Below are 25,886 nucleotides of genomic sequence, written 5' to 3' on the forward strand. Positions count from 1 at the left end.
TCCTGGAATCTGTAAAGGGATATTTCATAGTGCAATGAAGCTTAGGGTGACAAAATATTCTCATATAAAAATTAGAAAGAAGGTTTCTGAGAAACTCCTTTGTGATTTTTGAATTTTTCTCAAAGAGTTACACGATTATTTTCATGGATCTGTTTGGTAGCACTGTTGTTGGGGTATCTGATAAGGGATATTTTGGATTGTATAGAAGCCTAGTTTAACAAAGGATATATCCTCAGATACAAACTAGAAAGAAGCTTTCTGAGAAACTTCTTTGTGATGTGCGAATTCACCTCACAGAGTTACACCTTTCTTTTCAAGGGACAGTTGAATAATATTGTATTTTTGGAATCTGCAAGGGATATTTTGGAGCGGATTGAAGCCTATGGTGAAAAAGGAAATATCCTCAGATAAAAACTAGAAGAAAGCTTTATGAGAAACTGCATTTTGATGTGTGAATTCATCTCACAGTGTTACACTGTTCTTTTAAGTGAGCAGTTTGCTAACACTGTTTTCTTGGAATATACAATGAGATGTTTCAGAGCACACTGAAGTTTATGGTGACAAAGGAAATACCCTCATATAAAAACTAGAAAGAAGCTTTCTGAGAAACTGTTTGTGATGTGTGAATTAATCTCACAGAGTTACACAGTTCTCTTCATTGAACACTTTCTGAACCCTGTTTCTGTGGAATTGGCAATGGGATCTTTTAGAATGCATTGAAGCCTATGGTGAAAAAGGAAATATCTTCATATAAACACTAGAAAGAAGCTTTCAGAGAAGATGATTTGTGATGTGTGGATTCATTTCACAGTGTTACACTATTCTTTTCATTGAGCAATTAGCTAAAACTGTTTTCTTGAAATCTTCAATGTGATATTTCAGAGCACATTGAAGCTTATGGTGCCAAAGGAACTATACTCAGATAAAAACTGGAAAGAAGCTTTCTGAGAAACTGGTTTGAGATCTGTGCATCCATCTTACAGAGTTACATGATTCTTTTCATGGAGCAGTTTGGTTGCACTGTTCTTGGGGAATCTGAGAAGGGATATTTTGGATTGCATTGAAGCCTATGGTGACAAGCGAAATATCCTCCGATAAAAACTAGAAAGAAGCTTTCTGAGAAAGTTCTTTGTGATATGTGAATTCATCTCACAGAGTTACACCTTTCTTTTCATTGAACAGTTTGGTTGCACTGTTTTTGGGGAATCTGAAAAGGGATTTTTGGGAGCTCATAGAGGCCTATGGTGAAAAAGGAAATATCTTCAGTTAAAAACTTGAGAGAATGTTTTTGAGAAGCTATTTTGTGATGTGTGTATTCACCTCATAGAGATAAACCATTTTTTTTTTGATTGAGCAGTTTGGCATCACTCTTTTTTTGGTGCCTGAGAAGGGATATGTTGGAGCGCATTGAGTCTAATGGTGGAAAAGCAAACATGCTCATATAAAATCTAGAAATTAGCTTTCTGAGAAATCTCTTTATGATGGATGAATTCATTTCCCAAAGGTAAACCATTCATTTGATTGAGTAGTTTGGTAACCCTGTTTTTGTGGAATCTACAAAGGGATATTCAAAGTGCAGAGAAGCCTAGGGTGAAAAGGAAATACCCTCAGATAAAAACTATAAAGAAGCTTCCTGAGAGACTGTTTTGTGATGGATGAATTCATCTCACAGAGTTCAATCATTCTTTTCATGGAACAGTTTGGTAACACTGTTTTTGTGAAAAATGCAAAGGGATATTTGGGAGCGGGCAGAGGACAAGGTTGAAAAAGGAAATATCTTCAGGTAAAAACTGGAATGAAAGTTTCTTGTAACTCCTTAGTGATGTGGGCATTCATCTCATAGAGGTAAAACTTTCTGTTGAGAGAGTAGTTTGACATCACTGTTTTTCTGTTGTCTGAGAAGGGATATTTTGGAGCGCATGGAAGCCGATGATGGAAAAGGAAATATCCTCAGATAAAAACTAGAAGGAAGCTTTTGAGAAATAGCTTTGTGTTGGGTGAATTCATCACATAGAATTACACAGTTCTTTTCAAGGATAAATCTGTTAGCACTCTTTCTGGGGAATCTGAGAAAGGATTTTTTGGATTGAATAGAAGCCTATGGTGACACAGGAAATATCCTCAGATAAAAGCTCAAAAGAAAGTTTCTGAGAAAGTTCTTTGTGATGTGTGAATTCATCCCACAGAGTTACACCTTTCTTTCATGGAGCAGTTTGCTAACACTGTTTTCCTGAAATCTGCAAAGGGATATTTTGGAGTGTACAGTGGTCCATAGTGAAAAAGAAATATCCTCAGATAAAAATTAGAATGAAGCTTTCTGAGAAACTGCTTTGTGATTTGTGAATTCATCTCACAGAGGTACATGATACTTTTCATGGAGCAGTTCGGTAACACTCTTTTTGGGGAATCTGAGAAGCGATATTTTGGGTTGCTTTAAAGTCTATGGTGACAAAGGAAATATCCTCCTATAAAAACTAGAAAGAAGCTTTCTGAGAAACCACTTTGAGTTGTGTTAATTTATCTCACAGCATGACATGATTCTTTTCATGTATCAGTCTGTTATCACTGTTTTTGGGGAATCTGAGAAAGGATATTTTTTATTTCATAGAAGCCTATTGTGACAAAGGAAATAGCATCAGATAAAAAATAGATAGAAGGTTTCTGAGAAAGTCCTTTGTGATGTGTGAATTCATCTCACAGAGTTAGAAATTTCTTTTCTTGGAGGAGTTTGCTAACACTGTTTTCATAGAATCTGCAAGGGGATATTTGGGAGCGCATTGAGGTCTATAGTGAAAAAAGAAATATCCTCACATAAAAACTAGAAAGAAGCTTTCTGAGAACCTGCTTTCAGACGGATGAATTTATCTCACAGAGATAAACTCTTCTTTTCATCGAGCAGTCTGCTAACACTGTTTTCTTGGAATCTGCAATGTGATATTTCGGAGTGCATTGAAGCTTATGGTGACAAAGGTAATATCTTTATATAAAAACTAGAAAGAAGCTGTCTGAGAAACCACTTTGTGGGGTAATTCATCTCACAGTGTTACACGATTCTTTTCATAGATCAGCTTGGTAGCACCGTTTTTGTGGAATCTAAGAAGGGATATTTTGAATCGCATTGATGCCTATGGTGACTAAGGAAATATCCTCAGATAAAAGCTAGAAAGAAGCTCTCTGAGAAAGTTCCTTGTGATGTGTGAATTCATTTCACAGAGGTACATCTTTGTATTCATGGAGTAGTTTGCTAACACTATTTTCATGGACTCTGCAAAGGAATATTTGGGAACACATAAAGGCCTATAATGAAAATGGAAATATCCTCAGATAAAAACTAGAAAGAAGCTTTCTCAGAAACTGCTTTGTGAGGTGTGAATTCATCTCACTGAGTTACATTGTTCTTTTCATTGAGCAGTTTGCTAACACTGTTTTCTTGTAATCTGCAATGGGATATTTCAGAGCTGATGGAAGTTTATGGTAAAAAAGGAAATATCCTCAGACAAAAAGTAGAAATAAACTTTCTGAGAGACTGTTTGGTCATTTCTGAATTCACCCCACAGAGTTAGACGATTCTTTTCATGGAGCAGTTTGGTAGCACACTTTCAGGGAATCTGAGAAGGATATTATTTATTGCAATGAGGTGTCTTGTGAAAAAGGAAATAGCCTCAGATAAAAACTAGAAAGATGCTTTCTGAGAAACTTCTTTGTGATGATTCAACTCACAGAGTTACCCTGTTCTTTTAATTGAGCAGTTTTCTAACACTGTATTCCTGGAATGTGCAATGGGATATTTCGAAGCACATTGAAGCTGATTGTGACTAGGGAAATATACTCAGGCAAATAAAGAAGGAAACTTTCTGAGAAACTGCTTTGTGATTTGTGAATTCATCTCCCAGTGTTGCACAATTGTTTTCATTTATCAGTTTGACAGCACTGTTTCAGGGGAGATTGAAAAGTGATGTTTTGGATCACATTGAGTCTATGGTGACAAAGGAAATACCCTCAGATAAAAACTACAAGGAAGCTTTCTGAGAAAATTCTTTGTGATGTGGGAAATCAATTCAGAGAGTTCTACCTTGATTTTCATAGAGCAGTTTGCTAAGGTTCTTTCCATGGAAACTGCAAAGAGATATTTTGGAGCACATAGAGGCCTATAGTGAAAAAGAAAGTATCTTCAGATAAAAACTAGAAAAAAGCTTTCTGAGAAACTGCATTGTGAGGTGTGAATTCATCTCACAGTGCTACACTGTTCTTTTCTTTGAGCACTTCGATAACACTTTTTTTTAATGGAATCATCAACAGGATATTTGGTAGCACTATGAAGCCTATGGTGACAAAGGAAATCTCAGGTAAAAACCAAAAAGAAAATTTCTGAGAAACTGCTTTGTGTTGTGTCAGTTCATCTCACAATCTACAATGACATATTCGGAGCGCATTGAAGACTAATGATAAAAATTAAATATCCATAGACAAAAATTAGAAACAAACTTTATGAGAAATTCCTTTGTGGTTTGTGAATTCATCTCACAGAGTTACACGATGCTTTCAATGGAACAGTTTGATAACTCTGTTTTTGTGGAATCTGAGAAGGGATATTGTGGATCGCATTCATGACGATGGTGACAAAGCAAATATCAGAAACAACTAGAAAGAAGCATTCTGAGAAAGTTCTTCATGATGTGTGAATTCATCTCACACAGTTACACATTTCTTTTCATGGAGAAGTTTTCTAACACTGTTTTCCTGGAATCTGCAAGGGATATTTAGGAGTGCCATGAGGCCTAAATAGAAAAAGGAAATATCCTCAGATAAGAATCAGAAAGAAGCTTTCTGATAAACTGTTTTGTGATGTGTGAATTCATCTCACAGAGTTACAACCTCCTTTTCATGGAGCAATTTGCTAACACTGTTTTCTTGGAATCTGCAATGGGTTATTTCAGTGTGCATTGAAGCTTAGGGTATCAAATGAAATATCCGCAGATAAAACCATGCTCTTTGTGATGCTCTTTCTCACGTTACAAAGAGCAACTGCTTTGTGATGTGAGAATTCATCTCACAGTGTTACAGTGTTCCTTTCATTGACCAGATTGCTAACACTGCTTTTTTGGAATCTACAATGGGATATTTTGGATCGAATTGAAGCTTATGGTGACATAGGAAATATCCTCAGATTTAAACTAGAAAGAATCTTTCTGAGAAACTGGTTTTTGATGTGTGAATTCATCTCACAGAGTTACACCTCTCTTTTCATGGAGCAGTTTAATGACATTGTTTTCATGGAATCTGCAATGTTGTATTCCAGAGCACATTGAGGCCTGTTGTGAAGAAGGAAATATTGTCATATAAAAGCTAGAAAGAAGCTTTCTGAGAAACTACTTTGTGATATGTTAATTCATCTCACAGAGTTGCATGATTCTGTTCATGAATCTGTTTTGTAGCACTGCTTTTGTGGAATCTGCAAAGGTATATTTGGGAGCTCCTAGAGGTCTATGGTGAAAAAAGAAACCACTTGAGATAAAAACTACAGAGATGCTTTTTGCGAAATGGTTGTGATATGTGTATTCATCTCATAGAGTTTGAACTTTTGTTGATTGAGCAGTTCGGCATCACTGTTTTTGTGGTATCTAAGAGGAGATATTTGGGAGCACATTGAAACCTATGGTGAAAAGGGAAATATCCTCAGATTTAAACTAGAAAGAAGCTTTCTGAGAAACTGCTTTGTAATGGGTGAATTCATCTCACAGAGTTACACATTTCTTTTTATTGAGCATTTTTTAAAAAACGTTTTTGTGGAATCAGCAAAGGGATATTCGGGAGCCCATAGTTTCCAATGGCAAAAAAGGAAATATCTTCATGCAAAAACTGGAGAGAAGCTTTCTGAGAAATTCCTATGTGATGTGTGCATTCATCTCATAGAGATAAATGTTTCAGCTGAGGGAGCACTTTTGCATCACTGCTTTTGTGGTGTCTGAGAAGGAATATTTGGGAGTGCATAGAAGCCTATGGTGGAAAAGGAAATAGCCTCATATAAAAACCAGAGAGAAGCATTCTGATACAACGCTGTGATGTGTTAATTCATCTCACAGCATTACATGATTCTTTTCATGGAGCAGTTTGGTAACACTGTTTATGGCGAATCTGAGAGGGAATATTTTGCATCACATTGAAACCTGTGGTGACAAAGCAAATATCCTCAGTTAAAAACTAGAAAGAAGTTTTCTGAGAAATTTCTTTGTGAAGTGTGAATTCATCTCACAGAGTTACACCTTTCTTTTCATGGAGCAGTTTACTAACACTGTTTTCTGGGAATCCACAATGGGATACTTCAGAGCACATAGAAGCTTATGGTGACAAAGGAAGTATCTTCAGAAAGAAACTAGAAAGAAGCTTTCTGAGAAACTCCTTTGTGATTTTTGAATTCATCACACAAAGTTACACCATTCTTTTCATGGATCAATTTGGTAGCAGTGTTTTTGGGGAATCTGAGAAGGGATATTTTGGATTGCATTGAAAACTATGGTGACAAAGGAAATATCCTCAGATAAAAACTAGAAGGAAACTTTCTGAGAAACTTGTTTTTCATGTGTGAATTCGTCTCACAGAGTTACACCTTTCTGTTTTTGTAGCAGTTTGCAGAAACTCTTTTCGTGGAGTCTGCAAAGGGTTATTTGGGAGGACACTGAGGCCTATGATGAAAAAGGAAATATTCTCAGATAAAAACTAGAAAGAAGCATTCTCACAAACTGCTTTGTGATGTGTGAATTCATCTTACAGAGTTACACCATTCTTTTCATTGAGAAGTTTGCTAACACTGTTTTCCTGGAATTTGCAATAGGTTATTTCAGAGCCGATTGAAGCTTAGGGTGACAAAGGAACTATCCACATATAAAAACTAGAAAGAAGCTTTCTGAGAAATCACTTTGTCATATGTGACTTCTTCTAACAGAGTTACACGATTGTTTTCAAGGATCTGATTGGTAACAGTGTTTTGGGGGAATCTGAGAAGGGATATTTTGTATCGCATTGAAGATTATGGCGACAAAGGAAATATCCTTAGATAAAAGTAGAAAGAAGCTTTCTGAGAAGTTCTTTGTGATGAGTGAATTCGTCTCACAGGTTACACCATTCTTTTCATGGAGCAGGTTGCTAACACTGTTTTCCTGTAATCTGCAATTGGATATTCGGGAGCACATTGAGACCATTAGTGAAAAACAACATATCCTCTGAAATAAACTAGAAAGAAGCTTTCTGAGAAACTGCTTTGTGATGTGTGAATTCATCTCACAGAATTACAGTGTTCTTTTCATTGACCAGTTTGCTTACACCGTTTCTTGGAATCTGCAATGGGATATTTCGTAGTGCATTGAAGCTTAGAGTGAAAAAGGAAATATCCTAAGACAAAAACTAGAAAGAAGATTTCTGAGAAACTGCTTTCTGATTTGTGAATTCATCTCACAGAGTTACATGATTCTACTCATGGAGAAATTTGGTAGTACTGTTTTTGGGGAATCTAAGAAGGAATATTTGGATCGCATTGAAGCTTATGGTGATAAAGGAAATATCCTCACAAAGATACTAGAAAGATGCTTTCTAAGAAATTCCTTAGTGAAATGTGAATTCATCTCACAGAGCTACACGTTTATTTGATGGAACAGTTATGTAGCACTATTGTGGGGGGATCTGAGAATGGATATTTTGGATTGCATTGAAGCGTATGGTGACAAAGGAAATATCCTCAGATAAAAACTGGAAAGAAGCTTTCTGAGAAACTGCTTTGTGATTTGTGAATTCATCTCACAGAGTTACACGATTCTACTCATGTAGAAGTTTGTTAGCTCTGTTTTTGGGGAATCTGAGAAGGGATATTTTGGATAGCATTGAAGCCTATGTTGACAAACGAAATACTCTCAGATAAAAACCAGAAAGAAGCCTTCTGAGAAACTGCTTTGTGATGTGTGAATTCATCTTGCAGAGTTACACTGTTCTTTTGATTGATCAGTTTGCTAAATCTGCAATGGGCTATTTTGAGCGCATTGAAGCTTACAGTGACAAAAGAAATATTCTCAGACAAAAACCAAAAAGAACCTTTCTGAGAAACTGCTTTGTGATGTGTGAATTCATCCAACAGATTTACACATTTCTTTTTATGGAGCAGATTCGTAGTACTGTTTTTGGTTAATGTCAGAAGAGATATTTTTGATCTCATTGAAGCCTAGGGTGACAAAGGAATTATCCTCAGATAAAAACTAGAAAGAAGCTTTCTGAGAAACTTCCTTGTAATGTGTGAATTTATTTCACAGAGTTACACGTTTCTTTTCATGGAGAAGTTTTCTAACACTGTTTTCCTGGAATCTGCAAGGGATATTTAGGAGCATCACGAGGCCTAAATAGAAAAAGGAAATATCCTCAGATAAAAATTAGAAAGAAGCTTTCTGATGAAGTGCTTTGTGATGGATGAATTCATCTCACAGAGTTACACTGTTTTTTGTATTGAGCAGTTTGCTTACACTGTTTTCTTGGAATCTGCAGTCTGATCTTTTGGAGCGCATTGAAGCCTATGGTTACAAAGGAAATATCCTCAGATAAAAACTAGAAAGAAGCTTTCTGAGAAACTTCTTCATGATGTGTAAATTCATCTCGCAGAGTTACCCCTTTCTTTTCATGGAGCAGTTTGGTAACACTGTTTTTTCTGGAATCTGCAAATGGATATTTGGGAGCGCATAGAATCCAATGGTGAAAAAAGAAAATATCTTCAGATAAAAACTAGAGAGAAGCTTTCTGAGAAATGACTTTGAGATGAGTGAATTCATCTCATAGATCTAAACGTTTCTGTTGAGGGATCACTTTGGCATCACTGTTTTTTTGGTGTCTGAGAAGGGATATTTGGGAGTGCATGAAGTCTATGGTAGAAAAGGAAATATCCTCAGATAAAAACTAGAAAGAAACTGTCTGAGGAAGTTGTTTGTGACGTGTGAATTCATTTCACAGAGTTACACCTTTCTTTTCATGGAGCAGTTTGCTAACACTGTTTTCATGGAATCTGCAAAGGAATATTTGGGAGTGCGTTGAGGTCTATAGCAAATAAAGAAATACCCTCAGATATAAATTAGAAAGAAGATTTCTAAGAAGCTGCTTTGTAATGTGTGAATACATCTAACAGAGTTACATTGTTCTTTTCATTCAGCAGTTTGCTAACACTGTTTTCGTGGAATCTGCAATGGGATATTTGGGAGCAAATTGAAGTCTACGTTGACACAGGAAATATCCTCAGGTAAAAACCAAAAAGAAACTTACTGTGAAACTGCTTTAAATGAGTTAAATCATCTCACAGAGTTACAAAATTCTATTCATTGAGAAATTTTCTAAAACTTTTTTCATTTAATCTGCAATTGGATATTCAGGAGCACATTGAGGAATACAGTTTAAATGGAAACATTCTCATATGAAAACTAGAAAGAAGCTTTCTGAGAATCAGCTTTGGGATGTGTAAATTCATCTCCCTACGTTACACCATTCTTCTCATGGAGCTGTTTGGTAGCACTGTTTTTTTGGTATCTGAGAAGGGATAATTTGGATCACATTGAAGCCTAGGTTGACAAAGCAAATATCCTCAGATAAAAACTAGAAAGAAATTTTCTAAGAAACTTCTTTGTGATGCGTGAATTCATCTCACAGAGTTACATGATTGTTTTCATGGAGAAGTTTGCTGATGCTGTTCTCATGGAATCTGCAATAGGATATTTTTGAGCACATTGAAGCCTATGGTGTTAAAGGAAATATCCTCAGACAAAAAATCAAAAAGAAACTTTCTGAGAAACATCTTTGTGGTGTGTTAATTCATCTCACAGATTTACACCATTATTTTCATGGAGCGGTTTGGTGACACTGTTTTTGTGGAAGCTGCAAAGGGATATTCACGAGCTCATTGAGGCCTATGGTGAAAAAGGAAATATCCTCAGACAAAAGCTAGAAGGAAGATTTCTGAGAAACTGCTTTGTGATTTGTGAATTCATCTCACTGAGTTACATGATACTATTCATGGATCAGTTTGGTAGCACTGTTTTTGGGGAATCTGAGAAGGGCTATTTTGGATCACATTGAGGCTGATGGTGACAAAGGAAATATCTTCAGATAAAAACTAGAAAGACGCTTTCTGAGAAAGTTCTTTTTGATGTGTGAATTCATCTCCCAGAGTTACACTTTTCTTTTCATGGAGCAGCTTGCTAACACTGTTTTCCTGGAATATGCAAAGAGATATTTGGGAGCACCTTGAGGCCTATTTTGAAAAAGGAAATATCCTCAGATAAAAACTTGAAAGAAGTGCTCTGAGAAACTGCTTTGTGGTGTGTGAATTAATCTCACAGAGTTACACTATTCTTTCCATTAAGCAGTTTGTTTACACTGTTTATTTGGAATCTGCAGTCTGATATTTCAGAGCTCATTGAAGCTTATGGTGACAAAGGAAATAACCGCATATGAAAACAAGAAAGAAGTTTTCTGAGAAACCACTTTGTGATGCACTAATTCATCTCACAGAATTACATGATTTTTCCATGTAGTAGTTTTGTAACACTGTTTTGGGGGAATCTGAGAAGGGATATTTTGGATCCCATTGATGACTATGGTGACAAATTAAATCTCTTCAGATAAAAAGTAGAAAGAAGTTTTCTGAGAAAGTTCCCTGTGATGTGTGATTTCATCTCACAGAATTACAGTGTTCTTTTTATGGAACAGTTGGCTAACACTGTTTTCGTAGAATTTCCAATAGGATATTTGGGAGCACCTTGATGCCTATGGTGACAAAGGAAATATCCTCATAGAAAGAACAAAAAGAAGCTTTTGGAGAAACTGCTTTGTGATGTGTAAATTCAACTCACTGAGTTACACTTTTCTTTTCATTGAGCAGTTTGCTAACTCTGTTTTCTTGGAATCCACAATGGGATTTTTTTGGAGAGCATTGAACCTTAGGGTGACGAAGGATATATCATCAGACAAAAACTAGAAAGAAGGTTTCTGAGAAACTGTTTTGTGTTTTGTGAATTCAACTCACAGAGTTACACAATCCATTTCATGGAGCAGTTTGGTAGCACTGTGTTTTTTTGGGAATCTGAGAAGGGATATGTTGGATTGCATTGAAGCTTTTGGTGACATAGGAAATATCCTCAGATACAAACCAGAAGGAATCTTTCTGTGAAAATGATTTGTGTTGTGTGAATTCATCTCATAAAGTTACACCCTACTTTTCATTGAGAAATTTCCTAAGACATTTTTCATGGAATCCACAATGGGATATTTGGGAAAACATAGAGGAATATGGTGAAAAAGGAAATATCCTCAGATAAAAACTAGTAAGAAGCTTACTGAGAAACCACTTTGTGATGTGTGAATTCATTTCACAGAGTTGTATTTTTCTTTTCATACAATATTATGGTAGCACTGTTTTTGGGGATTCTACAATAGGATATTTTGGAGCCCATTGAAGTCTATGGTTACAAAGGAAATATTCTCAGACAAAAATAAAAAAGAAACTTTCTGAGAAACTGCTTTGTGATGTGTGAATACATCTCACAGGGTTACATGATTCTTTTCATGGAGCAATTTTTATCTTTTTTGGGGGGGAATCTGAAAATGGATATTTTGGGTCACCTTGAAGCCTATAATGACAAAGGAAATATAATGAGATAAAAACAAGAAAGAAGTTTTCTGAGAAACTTCTTTGAGATATGTGTATTCATCTCACAGAGTAACAACTTTCTTTTCATAGAGAAGTTTGCTAACACTGTATTGATGGAATCTACAAAGTGATATTTGGGAGTGAGTTGAGACCTGTGGTGAAAAAGGAAATACTCTCACATAAAAACTAGAAAGAAGCTTTCTAAGAAACTTCTTTGTGATGTGTGAATTCATCTCACAGAGTTACACCACTCTTTTCATAGAGCAGTTTGCTAACCCTATTTTCATGGAATCTGCTATAGGACATTTTGTGTCACATTGAAGCCCATGGTGACAAAGGAAATATCCTCCCATAAAAACTAGAAAGAAGCTTTCTGAGAAACTTCTTTGTGATCTTTGTGATGTGTGAACTTATCTCAGAGACTTACACAGTTCTTTTCCTTGGGCAGTTGGATAACACAATTCTCATGGAATCTGCAATAGGATATTTGGGAGTACATGGAAGCCTATGTTGACAAAGGAAATATTCTCAGATAAAAATCAAAAAGATGTATTCTGAGAAACTGCTTTGTGATGTGTTAATTCATCTTACAGAGTTACACCTTTCTTTTTATAGAGCAGTTTCCTAACACTCTTTTCTTGGAATCTGCAAAGGGATATTTGAAAGCGCATTGAGTTTTATGGTGAAAAAGGACATACCCTCAGATAAAAACTCAAAAGAATCTTTCTGAGAAACTGCTTTGTGATGTTTTATTTCATCTCACGTAGTTACACTGTTCTCTTCATGGAGCAGTTTGCTAACACTGTTTTCATGGAATCTGCAATGGAATATTTCAGAGCGCAATGAATCTTATGGTGAGAAGGGCAATATTCTCATATAAAAACTAGGAAGAAGCTTTCTGAGAAACCGCTTTGTGGTTTGTTAGTTCACCTCACAGAGTTTCACAATTTTTTTCATGGATCTGGTTGGTAGCCCTGTTTTTGGAGAATCTGAAATGGGATACTTTGGATATTATTGAAGCCTATGGTGGCAATGGAAATATCCTCAGATAAAAACTAGAAAGAAGCTTTCTGAGAAAGTTCTTTATGATATGTGATTTCATCTCACTGAGTCACACCTTTCTTTTCATGGAGCAGTTTGCTAACACTGTTTTTGTGGAGCATACAGAGGGATATTTTGGAGCACATTGTGGCAAATCGTGAAAAAGGATATATCTTCAGATAAAAACTAGAAAGAAGCTTTCTGAGAAACTACTTTCTCAGAACCAAAAAGAAACTTTTTGAGAAACTACTTTTTGTTGTGTGAATTCATATCACAGAGTAACACCTTTCCTTTCTGGAGCAGTTTGCAAACACAGCATTCGTGAAATCTGCAAAGTCATACTTGGGAGCACATTGAGGCCTATAGTTAAAAAGGAAATAACCTCAGATAATAACTAGAAAGAATCTTTCTGAGAAACTGCTTTGTGATGCATGAATTCGTCTCACAGAGGTACACCATTCTTTTCATTGTGCAGCTTGGTTGCACTGATTTTGGGGAAGCTGAGAGGGGATATTCTGGATTGCATTGACACCTATGGTGACAAAGAAAATATTCTCAGACAAAAAATAGAAAGAAGCTTTCTGAGAAACTGCTTTTTGATGTGTGAATTCATCTCACAGAGTTGCACCTTTCTATTGATGGAACAGTTTGATAACACTGTTTTTGTGGTATCTACTAGGGGATGTTTGGGAGTGCATTGAGGCCTATGGTGAAAAAGGAAATATCCTCAGATAAAAACAAGAAAGAAGCTTTCTGAGAAACTGCTTTGTGATGTGTGAATTCATCACACAGAGTTGCAGGATTCTTTTCATGGAGCAGTTTGGTAGCACTGTTGTTTTGGAATCTGAGAAGGGATATTTAGGATCACATTGACTCGTATGGTGACAAAGGGAATATCCTCAGACAAAATCTTGAAAGAAGCTTTCTGAGAAAGTTCTTTGGGATGTGTGAATTCATATCACTGGTTTACACCTTTCTTGTCATGGAGCAGTTTGCTAACACCGTTTTCATGGAATCTCCAAGGGGTATTTGGGAGTGCATTGAGGCCTATAGTGATAAAGAAAATATCCTCAGATAAAAACTAGAAAGTACCTTTTTGAGAAACTGCTTTGTGATTTGTGAATTCATCTCACAGTGTTACACTATTCTTTTCATTGAGCAGTTTGACTACATTGTTTTTCAAAATCTGGAGTAGGATATTTTTGAGTGCTTTGAAGCCTATTGTGACCAAGGAAATATCCTCAAACGAAAACCAAAAAGAGGCTTTCTGAGAAACTCGTTTGTGATGTGTGAATTCATCTCACAGAGTTACACTGCTTTTTTCATTGAGAAGCTTGGTAACACTGTTTCCTTGGAATCAGCAATGAGATATTTTGGAGCACATTGAAGCTGAGCCTGACAAAGGAAATATCCTCAGACAAAAACTAGAAAGAAGCTTTCTGAGAAAATACTTTGTGATTTGTGAATTCTTCTCACAGAGTTACATGATTCTTTTCATGGATCAGTTTGGTAGCACTGTTTTAGGGGAATCTGAGAAGGCATACTTTGGATCACATTGAAGCCTATGGTGACAAAGGAAATATCCTCAGATAAAAACTAGAAAGAAGCTTTATGAAAAAGTTCTTTGTGATGTATAAATTCCTCTCACAGAGTTACACCTTTTCTTTCATGGTGCAGTTTGCTAACCCCGCTTTGGTGGATTTGCAAAGTGATATTTGGGAGCACATTGAGGCCTATAGTGAAATAGGAAATGTCCTCAGATAATAATTAGAAAGAAGCTTTCTGAGAAACTGCTTTGTGATATGTGAATTCATCTCACAGAGTTGCAATGTTCTTTTCATTGAGCACTTTGCTAACACTGTTTAATTGGAATCTGCGATGGGGTATTTTGGAGGGCCTTGAAGCTTATGTTGACAAAGGAAATATCCTCATATAAAAACTAGAGAGAAGCTTCCTGAGAAACTGCTTTGTGATATGTCATTTCACCTCACAGGGTTACATGATTCTTTTCGTCGTTCAGTTTGGTAGCACTGTTTTTGTGGTGTCGGAGAGGCGATATTTGGGAGTGCATGGATGCTGAAGGTGGAAAATGAAATATGGTAAGATAAAAACTAGAAAGAAGCTTTCTGAGAAATTTCTTTGTGATGGGTGAATTCATCACACTGGGTTACAGCTTTGTTTTCTGTGAACAGTTTGGTAGCACTGTTTTTAAGGAAGCTGCAAAGTGATATTCGGGAGCTTCAAGAGGCCTAGTGTGAAAAAGGAAATAACTTCAGATAAAAAGTGGAGAGAAGTTTTTCGAGAAAAAAATTTGTGATTTTTGTATTCGTCTCATAGAGTTTAACCATTTTGTTGATTGAGCAGTTCAGAATCACTGTTTTTGTGGTATCTGAGAGGAGATATTTGGGAGCACATTGAGGCTTATGGTGAAAAAGGAAAAAATCCTCAGATTTAAACGGGAAAGAAGCTTTCTGAGAAACTGTTTTGTGATAGGTAAATTCATCTCACAGAGTTACACCTTTCTTTTTCATTGACCAATTTGGTATCACTCTTTTTGTGGAATCCACAAAGGGATATTCAGGAGAGCATAGAGTCCAATGGCAATAAAAGAAATTTCTTCAAGTTAAAAACTGGAAAGAAGCTTTCTGAGAAACTCCTTTGTGATGTGTGCATCCATCTCATTGAACTAAACGCTTCTGTTAAGAGAAAATTTTGGCATCACTGTTTTTGTGGTGTCTGAGAAGGGATATTTGGGAGTGCATTGAAATCTATGGTGGAGAAGGAAATACTCTCATATAAACTAGAAGGAAGCTATGTGAGAAACTCCATGGTGATGTGATAATTAATTTCACAGAGTTACAGGATTCTTTTCATGGAGCAGTTTGGTAGCACTCTTTTTGGGGAAACTGAGAAGGGATATTTTGGGTCTCATTGAAGCCTATGGTGACAAAGGAAGTATCCTCAGAAAAAAAACAAAAACAAGTTCTTTGTAATGTGTGAATTCATCTCACAGAGTTACACCTTTCTTTTCATTGAGCAGATTGTTAACACTGTTTTCCTGGAATCTGCAATTGGATATTTGGGAGCTCATTGAGGCCTATGGTGAAAAAGGAAATATCCACAGATAAAAACTTTAAAGAAGCTTTCTAAAAAAGTGCTTTGTGATGTGTGAATTCATCTCATAGAGTTACATTGTTCCTTTCATTGAGTAGTTTGATAACACTGTTTTCGTGAAATCTGCAATAGGGTATTTTGCAGCACATTGAAGCCTATGGTGACAAATTTAATAGCCTCAGACAAATAACAAAAAGAAGTTTTCTGAGAAACTCCTTTGTGGTGTGGGAATTCATGTCACAGATTTACACCTTTGTTTTCATGGAGAAGTTTGCTAACACTGTTTTCATGGAATCTGCAATAGGATATTTTGGAGTGCCTTAAGGCCCATAGTGAAAAAGGAAATATCCTCATATAAAAATTAGAAAGAAGCTATCTGAGAATCCCCTTTGTGATGTGTTATTTCATCTCACAGAGTTACACAATTCTTTTCATGGAACAGTTTTGTAGCACTGTTTTTGGGGAATCTGAGAAGGGATATTTTGGATCAGTTTGAAGCCTATGGTGACAAAGGAAGCATCCACAGATAAAAACTAGAAAGTTTTCTGAGAAAGTTCTTTGTGAACTGTGAATTCACCTCACAGAGAGACACGTTTCTTTCCATGGAGGAGTTTCCTAACACTGTTTTCCTGGAATCTGCATAAGGATATTTGGGAGCACTTTGAGTCCTGTAGTGAAAAAAGACATATCCTCAGATAAAAATTAGAAAGAAGCTTTCTGAGAAACTGCTTTGTGATGTGTGACTACATCTCACAGAGTTACACTTTTCTTTTCATTGAGCAGTTTGATAACACTATTTTCTTGGGATCTGCAATGGTATATTTAGTAGGGCTTTGAAGCTTATGGTGACAAATGCAATATCCTCATATGAAAACTAGATAGAAGCTTTCTGAGAAACCACTTCATGATGTGTTAATTCATTGCACAGTGTTAGACGATTATTTTCATGGATCAATTTGGTAACAGTGTTTTTGTGGAATCTGAGAATGAATATTTTGAATCACATTGAAGCCTATGGTGACAAAGGAAATGTCCTCAGGTAAAATTAGAAAGAAACTTTCCAAGAAAATTCTTTCTGATGTGTGAATTCATCTCACAGAGTTACACCTTTCTTTTCATGGAGCAGTTTGCTAACACTGTTTTTTTCATGGTATCTGCAATTGGATATTCCAGAGCACCTGGAGGCCTGCAGTGAAAATGGAAATATACTCAGATAAAAATTAGAAAGAAGCTTTCTAAGAAACTGCTTTGTGATGTTGGAATTAATCTTACAGAGTTACACCATTCTTCTCAATTAGCAGTTTGACAACACTGTTTTTGTGGAATCTGCAATAGGATATTTTTGACCACATTGCAGCCTATGGTGACAAAGGAAATATTCTCAGATAAAAACCAAAAAGAAGCATTCTGTGAAACTGCTTTGCATTGTGTGAGTTCATCTCACAGATTTACACTTTCTTTTCAGTTTGCTAACATTATTTTCTGGAATCTACAAAGGGATATTCATGAGCACATTGAGGCAAACAGTGAAGAAGGATATATCCTCAGGCAAAAACTAGAAAGAAGTTTTCTGAGAAACTGCTTTGTGATTTGTGAATTCATCTCACAAGGTTACATGATTCTTTTAATGCAGCAGTTTGGTAGCACTGTTTTTGGGGAATCTGAGAAGGGATATTTTGGAATGCATTGAAGCCTATGATGACAAAGGAAATGTCCTGAGATAATATCTAGAAAGGAGTTTTCTGAGAAACTTCTTTGTGATGTGTGAATTCATCTCACAGAGTTACACTGTTCTGTTCCTTGGGCAGTTTGCTAACACTGTTTTCTTGGGATCTGCAATGGTATATTTTGTAGCACTTTGAAGCTTATGGTGACAAACACAATATCCTCATATAAAAACTAGATAGAAGCTTTCTGAGAAACCACTTCATGATGTGTTAACTCATCACACAACGTTACACACTTCTTTTCTTGGAGCAGATTGCTAACACTGTTTTTGTGGAATCTGCAATAATATATTTGGGCACGCGTTAAAGCTGATGGTAACAAGGGAAATATCCTCAGACAAAAACCAAAAAGAAGCTTTCTGAGATACTGCTTTGTGATGCATGAGTTCATCTCACAGGTTTCCACCTTGCTTTTCATGGAGCAGTTTACTAACACCGTTTCCATGGAATCTGAAAACGAATATTTGGGAGCATTTTGAGGCCTGTGATGAAAAAGGAAATATCCTCAGATAAAAACTAGAAAGAAGCTCACTGAGAAACTGCTTTGTAGTGTGTGAATTTCTCTCACACAGATAAATCATCCTTTTCATTAAGCAGTTTGGTAACACTGTTTTTGTGGAATATGCGAAGGGATATTCAGCAACAGATAGAGGCCAATGTTGAATAAGGAAATATCTTCAGGTAAAAACTGGAAAGAAAGTTTCTGAGAACTCTTTTGTGATATGTACATTCATCTCATAAAGGTAAAGCTTTCTCTTGAGAGATCAGTTTGGCATCACTGTTTTTGTGGTGTCTCACAAGGCATAATTGGGAGTGCATGGAAGCCCATGGTGGAAAAGGAAATATCCTGAGATAAAAACGAGGAAGCTGTCTGAGAAATTTCTTTGGGATGGGTGAATTCATCACACAGAAATACACGTTTGCTTTCTTTGAGCAGTTTGGGAGCACTGCTTTTATGGAATCTGCAAAGGGATATTCAGGAGCTCCTAGAGACCCACGGTGAAAAAGGAAATAACTTCATATAAAAACTGGAGAGAAGCCCTTCAAAAAAAGGTTTTGTGTTGTGTGTGTTCAACTCATAGAGTTTAAACATTTTGTTGATCAAGCAGTTCATCATCACTATTTTTGTGGTATCTGAGGAGGGATATTGTGAGCACATTGAAGCTTACGGTGGAAAAGGAAATATCCTCAGACAAAAACTAGAAAGAAACTTCCTGAGAAAATGCTTTGTGATGGATGAATTTGTCTCACAGTGTTAAAACTTCCTTATCATCATGCAGTTTGGTAGCACTGTTTTTGTGGAATCTGCAGAAGGATATTTGGGAGCACATAGAATCCAAAGGTGAAAATAGAAAATTCTTCAGGTAAAAACTGGAGAGAAGATTTTGGAGAAACTTTTTTGTGATGTGTGCATTCATCTCATAGAGCTAAACGTTTTTGTTGAGGTAGCACTTTGGCATCTCTGTTTCTGCGGTGTCTAGGAAGGGATATTTGGGAGCACATTGAACCCTGTGGTGGAAAAAGAAATATCCTCATATAAAACTAGAAACAAGCTTTCTGAAATACCACTTTGTGGCGTGTTAATTCATCTCACAGAGTAACACGATTCTTTTCATGGATCAGTTTGGTAGCACTGATTTTGTGGAATCTGAGAAGGGATATTTTGGATCCCATTGAAGCCTATGGTGACAAAGGAAATATCCTTAGATTTAAACTAGAAAGAAGCTTTCTGAGAAACTTCTTTGTAATGTGTGAATTCATCTTTCAGAGTTACACCATTCTTTTAATTGATCAGTTTGTTAGCACTGTATTTGTTGAGGCTGCAAACGTATATATTGGAGCACATTGAGGCCTATGGTGAAAAAGAAAATATTCTCAGATAAAGATAGAAAGAATCTTTCTGAGAAAGTGCTTTGTGATGTTTGAATTCATCTCACAGTATTACACTGTAGTTTTCAATGAACAGTTTACTAACACTGTTTTCCTGGAATCTACACTGTGATATTTTGGAACACATTGAAGCTTATGGTGACATAGGAAATATCCTTTTATAAAAACTAGAAAGAGGTTTTCTGAGAAACAGCTTTCTGATGTGTTAATTCATCACACAGTGTTACACGACCCTTTTCATGGATCAGTTTGTAGCAGTGTTTTTGGGGAAACTGAGAATTCATATTTTGAATCGCATGAAAGCCTATGGTGATAAAGGAAATATCCTCAGATAAAAACTAGAAGGAACTCATCTCAGAATGTTACACCTTTCTTTTCAAGGAGCAGTTTGCTAACACTGTTTTCATGGAATCTGCAATAGGATATTCTGGAGTGCATTGAGGCATATAGTGAAAAAGGAATTATCTTCATGTAAAAACTAGAAGGAAACTTTCTGATAAACTGTTTTGTGATGTGTGAATTCATCTTACAGAGTTACATCACTCTTTTCATTGAGCAGCTTGTTAACACTGTTTTCATTGTATCTGCAATAAAGTATTTTGGAGTGCTTTGAAGCCTATGGTGACATAAAAATATGCTCAGATAAAAATCAAAAAGAAACTTTCTGTGAAACGGCTTTGTGATGTGTGAATTCATTCTTTTCACTGAGTAACACCATTCTTTTCACTGAGAAGTTTGCTAACACTTTTTTCATTTGATCTGCAGTTGGATATTTGGGAGTGCATTGAGGAATATGGTGGAAAAAGAAATATCCTCAGATAAAAACTAGAAGGAAGCTTTCTGAGACACTATTTTGCGATGTGTGAATTCATCTCACAGAGTTACACTGCTCTTTGCATTGAGCAGTTTACTTACACTGTTTTCTTGGAATCAGAAATTTGATATTTCTGAGCACATTGAAGCTTATGGTGTCAAAGTAAATATCCTCATATAAAAACTAGAAAGACTCTTTCTGAGAAGCCACTTTCTGATGCATTAATTCATCTCACAAAGTTACATGATTGCTTTCATGGAGCAGTTTGGTAGCACTGTTTTTTGGGCATCTCAGAAGGGATATTTTGGATCGCATTGAAACATATGGTGACAAAGGAAATATCCTCAGATAAAAACTAGAAAGAATCTTTCTGAGAAAGTTCTTTGTGATGTGTGAATTCATCTCACAGAATTACACTTTTCTTTACATGGAGCAGTTTGCAAACACTGTTTTTGTGGATTCCGCAAAGGCACACTTGGGAGCGCTTTGAGTCCTATGGTGAAAAAGGAAATATCCTCAGATAAAAACTAGAAAAAAGCTTTCTTACAAACTGCTTTGTGATGGCTGAATTCATCTCACGGAGTTACACCTTTGTTTTCATTGAGCAGTTCGGTAGCGCTCTTTTTAGGGAATCTACAAAGGAATTTTCTGGAGCTCATAGGAGTCTATGGTGAAAAAGGAATTAACTTCAGATTAAAACTGGAGAGAAGGTTTTTGAGAAACTGTTTTGTGATATGTGTGTTCAACTCATATTCAGCTCATAGTGATAAACCATTTTGTTGATTGAGCAGTTTTTTTTATCAATGTTCTGGTGGTGTCTGAGAAGCGATATTTGGGAGCCTATTGAGGCTGATGGTGGAAAAATGAATATGCACAAATAAAAACAAGAAAGGAGCTTTCTGAGAAATTTCTTTGTAATGGGTGAATTCACGTCCCAGAGGTAAACCATTCTTTTCATTGAGCATTTTGGTAACCCTGTTTTTGTGGTATGTACAAAGGGATATTCGGAGTGCAGGGAAGCCTATGGTGAATAAGGAAATACTCTCAGATAAAAACTCGAAAGAAGCTTTCTGAGAGACTGTTTTGTGATGGGCGAATTCATCTCACAGAGTTAAATCTTTCTTTTCATTGAACAGTTTGTTAGCACTCTTTTTGTGGAATGTGCAAGGGATATTCAGGAGTGGATAGAGGTCAACGTTGAAAAAGGAAATATCTTCAGGTAAAACAGGCGAGAAAGTTTATGATAACTCCTTTGTAATGTGTGCATTCATCTCATAGAGATAAAGCTTTCTGTTGAGAGAGCAGTTTGGCATCACTGTTTTTGTGGTGTCTGACAAGGGATAATTGGGAGTGCATGGAAGCTGATGATGGAAAAGGAAATATCTTCAGATAAAAACTAGAAAGAAGCTTTCTGAGAAATTTCTTTGGGATGCTGGAATTCACACAGAATTACACGTTTATTTTCTTTGAGCAGCTTGGTAGCACTGTTCTTATGGAATCCGCAAAGGGATATTCGGGAACTCCTAGAGTCCTATGGTGAGAAAAGAAAGAACTTCAGATGAAAACTGGAGAGAAGCTCTTCGAGAAACGGTTCTGTGATGTGTGTATTCATGTCATAGAGTTTAACCTTTTTTTTAATTAAATAGTTCATCCTCACTGTTTTCGTGGTATCTACGAGGAGTTATTTGGGAGCACATTGAAGCCTATGGTGAAAAAGGAAATATCCTCAGATTTAAACTAGAAAGAAGCTTTCTGAGAAACTGCTTTGTGATGGGTGAATTCATCTCACAGAGTTAAACCTATCTTTTCATTGAGCAGTTTAGTCACACTGTTTTTATGGAAACTGCAAAGGGATATTCAGGAGTGCATAGAGTCCAATGGCGAAAAAGGAAACATCTTCAGGTAAAAACTGGAGAGAAGCTTTCTGAGAAATTTCTTTGTGATGTGTGCATTCCTCTCATATAGCTCAACGTATCTGTTGAGGGAGCATTTTGGCATCACTGTTTTTGTGGTATCAGAGAAGGGATATTTGGGAGTGCATTGAAGCCTATGGTAGAAAAGAAAATATTCTCAGGTAAAAACTGGAAAGAAGCGTCCTGAGAAACTACTTTGTGATGTGTGAATTTATCTCACAGAGTTAACCCTTTCTTTTAATTGCGTAGTTTGGTTCCACTATTTTTTTGAAATCTGCAGAGAGATATTTTGGAACACATAGAGGCTAAAGGTGATAAAAGAAAATTCTCCAGGTAAAAACAGGAGATAAGATTTCGGAGAAACTCCTTTGTGATGTGTGCATTCATCTCATAGAGCTAAACGTTTTTGTTGAGGGAGCACTTTGGCATCACTGTTTTTGTGATGTCTGGGAATGAATATTTGGGAGTGCATTGAATCCTAAGGTGGAAATGAAATATCCTAATATAAAAAATAGAAGCTTTCTGAGAAACCACTTTGTGATGTGTTCATTCATCTCACAGAGTTACATGATTCTTTTCATGGATCAGTTTGGTAGCACTGTTTTTAGAGAATCTGGGGAGGGATATTTTGAATCGCATTGAAGTCTATGGTGACAAAGGAAATATCCTCAGATAAAAACTAGAAAGAAGCTTTCTGAGAAAGTTCCTTGTGATGTGTGAATTCATCTCAGAAAGTTGCACCTTTTTTCATAGAGCAGTTTGCTAACACTGTTTTCACGGAATCTGCAATGGGATATTCTGGAGTGCATTGAGGCCTGTAGTGAAAAAGTAAATATCCTCATGTAAAAACTAGAAGGAAGCTTTCTGGGAAACAGCTTTGTGATACGTGAATTCATCTTACAGAGTTACACCGTTCTTTTCATTGAGAAGTTTGATAACACTCTTTTCGTGGAATCTGCAATAGGGTATTTAGGAACACATTGACGCCTATATTGACAAAGGAAATATCCTGAAATAAAAACAAAAAAGAAGCTTATGGTGAAACTCCTTTGTGACGTGTGAATTCAGCTCACTGAATAACACCATTCTTTTCATTGAGAAGTTTGCTAACATTCTTTCATTTAATCTGCAATGGGATACTTGGGAGGGCATTGAGGAATATGGTGAAAAAGGAAATATCCTCAGATAAAGACTAGAAAGAACCTTTCTGAGAAAGTTCTTTGTGATGTGTGAATTCAACTCACAGAGTTACACTGTTGTTTGCATTGAACAGGTTGTTTATACTGTTTTCTTGGAATCTGCAATCTGATATTTCTGAGCACATTGAAGCTTATGGTGACAAAGTAAATATCCTCATATGAAAACTAGAAAGAAGCTTTCTGAGAAGCCACTTTCTGTTGTGTTAATTCATCTCACAAATTTACACGATTCTTTTCATGGAACAGTTTCATAGCCCTGTTTTGGGGGCATTTGAGAAGAGATATTTCGGATCACTTTGAAAACTATGGTGACAAAGGAAATATCCTCAGATAAAAATTAGAATGAAGATTTCTGAAAAACTGCTTTCTGATGTGTGAATTCATCTAACAGAGTTACACTGTTCTTTCCATTGAGCAGTTTGTTAACACTGTTTTCGTGGAATCTGCAAAGGGATATTTCTGAGTGCTCTGCGGCCTATGGTGAATAAGGAAATATCCTAAGACAAAAACTAGAAAGAAAATTTCTGTGGAACTGCTTTGTGATGTGTGAATTCATCTCATGGAGATACACCGTTCTTTTCATTTACCAGTTTACTAACACTCTTTTCTAGGATTTTGCAATGGGCTATTTCTGAGTTAATTGAAGCTTATGGTGACAAAGGAAATATCCTCATGTAAAAACTAGAAAGAAGCATATTGAGAAACGATTTCTTGATGTGTTAATTCATCTCACAGAGTTACATGATACTTTTCATGGATCAGTTTGGTAGCACTGTTTTTGGGGAATCTGGGATGGGATATTTTTGATTGCATTGAAGCCTAGGGTGGCAAAGAAATTATCCTCAGATAAAAACTAGAAAGATTTCTGAGAAAGTCCTCTTTGATGTGTGAAATCATCTCACAGAGTTACACCTTTCTTTTCGTGGAGCAGTTTGATAACACTGCTTTCATGGAATATGCAATAGGATATTTGGGAGGGCATTGAAGACTATCATGACAAAGGAAATATCCTCAGATAAAAACCAAAGAGAAGCTTTCTGTGAAACTGCTTTGCATTGTGTGAATTCACCTCACCGAGTAACATTGTTATTTTCATTGAGAAGTTTGCTAAAACTTTCTTCCTTTAATCTTCAATGGTATATTCTGGAGCACATTCAGGAATACAGTGAAATATGAAATATCCTCAGATAAAAACTAGAAAGAAGCTTTCATAGGACTACTTTGTGATGTGTGCATTCACCTCATAGAGCTAAAAGTTTCTCTTGTGGGAGCACTTTGGCATCACTGTTTTTGTGGTTTCTGAGAAGGGATATCTGAGAGCTCATTGAAGCCCATGGTGGCAAAGGAAATGTCCTCAGACAACAACCAACAAGAAGCTTTCTGAGAAACTGCTCTCCGATGTTTGAATTCATCTCACAGATTTACACCTTGTTTTCCATGGAGCAGTTTCCCAACACTATTTTTGTGGAATGTGCAAAGAGATATTCAGGAGCACATTGAGGCAAATGGTGAAAAAGGAAATATCCTAAGACAAAAATTAGAAAGACACTTTCTGAGGAACTGTTTTGTGATTTATGAATTAATCTCACAGAGTTATACCTTTCTTTTCATGGAGCAGTTTGGTAGCACTGTTCTTGGGGAATCTGAGAAGGGAAATTTTGGATCACATTGAAGCCTATGGTGACAAAGGAAATATCCTCAGATAAAATCTAGAAAGAAACTTTCTGAGAAACTTCTTTGTGATGTGGGAATTCATCTCACAGAGTTATACCCTTCTTTTCATTGAAAAGTTTGCTAACACTTTTTTCATGGAATCTGAAAAGTGATATATGGGAGAGCATTGAGGCCTATGGTGAAAAAGGAAATATCCTCAGATTAAAAACTAGAAAGAAGCTTTCTGAGAAACTGCTTTGTGATTTGTGAATTCATCTCACAGATTTACACCATTCTTTTCATAGAACAGTTTTGTAGCACTGTTTTTAGGGATTCTCAGAAGGGATATTTTGCATCGCGTTGAAGCCTACAGTGACAAAGGGAATATCTTCTGACAAAAACAAGAAAGAAGCTTTCTGAGGAAGTTCTTTGTGATGTGTGAATTCATCTCACAGAGTTACACCTTTCTTTTTCATGGAGCAGTTTGCAAACACTGGTTTTGTGGAATCTGCAAAGTGATGTATGGGAGTGCATTGGGGCCTATGGTGTAAAAGGAAATATTCTCAGATAAAAATTAGAAAGAAGTTTTCTGAGAAACTACTTTCAGGTGGGTAAATTCATCTCACAGAGATACACTGTTGATTTCATTGAGCAGTTTGATAACACTGTTTTTGTGGAATCTGAAATAGGATATTTGAGAGCACATTGAAATCTATGGTAACAAAGGAAATATCCTCAGATAAAAACCAAAAGAAGCTTTCTGAGAAACTGCTTTGTGATGTGTGAACTCATCTCACAGATTTACAACTTTCTTTTCAAGGAGCAGTTTGTTAACACTGTTTTCATGGAATCTGCAAAGGGATA

Source organism: Macaca mulatta, chromosome 13 (assembly GCF_049350105.2).
Source record: "Macaca mulatta isolate MMU2019108-1 chromosome 13, T2T-MMU8v2.0, whole genome shotgun sequence".
Taxonomy (NCBI): domain Eukaryota; kingdom Metazoa; phylum Chordata; class Mammalia; order Primates; family Cercopithecidae; genus Macaca; species Macaca mulatta.